Source organism: Octopus bimaculoides, chromosome 14, assembly GCF_001194135.2.
Source record: "Octopus bimaculoides isolate UCB-OBI-ISO-001 chromosome 14, ASM119413v2, whole genome shotgun sequence".
NCBI classification, from domain to species: Eukaryota; Metazoa; Mollusca; class Cephalopoda; order Octopoda; family Octopodidae; genus Octopus; species Octopus bimaculoides.
In genome coordinates this window covers 12,280,098-12,283,225 of record NC_068994.1, presented here as the reverse complement: position 1 = coordinate 12,283,225, position 3,128 = coordinate 12,280,098, and the positions used below count along the sequence as shown (strand labels likewise).

Here is a 3,128-nt window from a genome sequence, read left to right as displayed (position 1 = left end):
TGCACCAGACTCCAATCTGATCTGGCAGAGTTTCTACAGCTGGATGCCCTTCCTAATGCCAACCACTCTGAGAGTGTAGTGGGTGCTTTTACGTGCCACCGGCACGAAGGCCAGTCAGGCGGTACTGGCAACAGCCACGCTCAAAATGGTGTATTTTATGTGCCACCTGCACAGGAGCCAGTCCAGCGGCACTGCCAACGATCTCGCTTGAATGTCTTTACACGTGTCACCAGCACAAGTGCAAAGAAGATGATAGTCAGATGGAGCCAAATCAGAATAGGGAGGGCCATCAACCAGTTCCAAACTAGTCACTCACAGTAGCCATTTAAATCAAGGATTTGTGTGCTAGAGCCTTTTCCTGATGAAACAAGGCCCTTTATGTCAGTTTTCCTAGGCATTTGGTCTTGGTAACTTTTTGTAACTGCCTCAGCAAGTTGGCATAGTACTCTCCATTGATGGTGTGGCTCATTTGAAGATAGTAAATAAGCACAATGCCTTTTGCATCCCCAAAAACTGAGGCCATCACCTTCCCAGCAAATGAAACGATCTTGACCTTCTTTGGAGCAGATGAGGAGAAGTGCTTCTACCATATGGATCGCCTCTTTGTCTCTGGCTCAAGTGATGAACCCAACCCTCATCTTGAGTTATGAAACATTGAAAGAAACCAGCTGGGATCTGCCTCAAACAATGTCAGGTTTTCCCATGACATGATAAGCCTGGTGCACTTTTCATCAGGTGTCAGAAGACATAACATCCACTGAGCAAAACCTTCATCGTTGTACAGAATATTCTCAATTCTCATGGAATATGCAAATAGAATCGGTTATTTGATTTAGAGTCAATTGCCTGTCATCTATCACCATATGGTGAAGACAATCAAGGTTTTCTTCAGTGGTGGCAGCTGCTTCAAGTTCAGACATTAGGTCATCTTCAAGACTCCCCCTTCTCCTTCTAAATTCAGCTGCCCACTTTTGTCCTGCTGATAAACCTGGAACATCATCCCCTAATGTAGCAACCATGTCAACATCATTGTCGTTGGGGGTTAAACCCTTTTTCTGCAGGTACTTGACAATATCATGATGCCAAAGTTTGTCCATTATCAACAGAAATCACTACTACAACAGTCAGACCTCAGTTTGCCCTGAAAAGAAACAAAGCAGTAATTAATAAGCGGAGTTGAAAATAAATGCATGCAAAATTTCACAGCTCTAGGATCACTCCTTCATAGTCAACCTATGAACTTCTCAACCCACCCTCGTATTTAGCTGAATCTTTATATCTTCAATCAGCTTGTAAATTGTTGATGTAGGGTGACTATACACCAACCAAAGACTTAATTTTGACATATATTAGATTCTTTTCTTATTCATTTGGACTAGGGTAATGAAAACAATCGGTAGGTGACTGGAATATATGTTAAAATATATGTTGTGTTACTATGCAGAACATATAAATTCTCATAAATTCACTCTACTCAAAACAGCTCATATTTATGTAGTTATTTATTTACTTGTTTATTTCACTTTACGATTTTATTTATTTATTTTGTCTATTGTAAAGTTTCAAATTAATAGGAAAAACCTACTTAAGATTATAAAACTATAAATTTTTCACAGAAGCACTACGTATGTATATGTGTATGTATATACATGCGTATACGTACACACGCACGCACGTGCGCACATGTGTGTGTATGTATGTTAATTTCCTTACCATGTTTTGGATTCAGTCCCATTCTGAGGCATCTTAGGCAAGTGTCTTCTCCTATAGTCACAGGTTAACAAAGACCTTGTGAGTGGATTTGATAGATGGAAACTGAAAGAAGCCCATTCTACATAATTTTGTGTGTGTATGTGTGTATGGGTCTATTATATATATATATGTATGTATGTATGTATGTATGTATGTATGTATGTATGTATGTATGTATGTATGTATGTATGTGTGTGTGTGTGTGTGTGTGTGTGTGTGTGTGTGTGTGTGTGTGTGTGTGAAGGTGCATGGCTCAGTGGTTAGAGCATCGGGCTCACAATCATGAGGTGGTGAGTTCAATTCCTGGACCAGACTGTGTGTTGTGTACTTGAGCAAGACACTTTATTTCACGTTGCTCCAGTTCACTCAGCTGTAGAAATGAGTTGCAACATCACTGGTGCCAAGCTGTATCGGCCCCTTTGCCTTTCCCTTGGATAACACTGGTGACATGGAGAGGGGAGGCTGGTATGCATGGGCAACTGCTGGTCTTCCATAAACAACCTTGCCTGGACTTGTGCTTTGGAGGGAAACTTTCTAGATGCAATCTCACGATCCTTCATGACAAAAGGGGTCTTTACCCTTTTTATTTCTCTGTGTGTGTGTGTGTGTGTGTGTGTGTGCGTGTGCACGCATCTATGTGTGAGGTGGGAGTACTTATGTGTGTGCTCACTTGAACGAAGTACTGAGCAATGTTGTCAGTATTTTGTTTGCGTTGACAAATACCCCACTCACTTTGTATCTCTGAATCCATGTAGAATAGGAGACCACGTACTTGAAAAACAGGTGAGGGTTACCACCAGGAAGGGCATCCAGTTGTAAAAGAATGTCTCAAATAACACATTCACCTAACCCATGCAGGCGTAGAAAAACGTCCATAGAAATATTGAATGAATGTACATATGTACATATGTAACGATGCGTGTGTGTGTGTGTGTGTGTGTGTGTGTGTGTGTTTAGTGTTTAGTGTCTGCTTTCCATGCTGGCATGGATTGGATGGTTTGACAAAATAGACTGCACCAGGCTTCACTGTCTATTTTGGCAGGGTATTTACGACTTGATACCCTTCCTAATACGTACTACACACACACACACGTGTGTGTGTGTATGTGTGTGTGTGTGTGTGTGTGTGTAATACATATAGATAGATAGATAGATAGATAGATAGATAGATAGATATTGCAATATATACATGTAACATATATATATATATATATAGATGTATATATTATATATATATATATATATATATACACACACACACACATATATAAATAGAGAGAGAGGGAGAAAGTGAGAGAAAGAGAGAGGAGAAATACATAGATACTACAAAAGATAGATATTTATTTATATATATATATATATATATATATATATAT

At 39.6% G+C, this 3,128-nt stretch overlaps 1 protein-coding gene across 1 annotated transcript in view; it reads right to left on the bottom strand.

Annotated features, from left to right (window-relative positions):
- Positions 1-80: 80 nt before the first annotated feature.
- Positions 81-3,128, bottom strand: part of LOC106874974 (inter-alpha-trypsin inhibitor heavy chain H4) — a 24,864-nt gene continuing 21,816 nt past the window's right edge. The window contains exon 5 of the transcript XR_008265459.1: positions 81-1,141. The gene's annotated coding sequence lies outside the window, so the exon portion shown is untranslated. The remainder of the gene's footprint in view (positions 1,142-3,128) is intronic.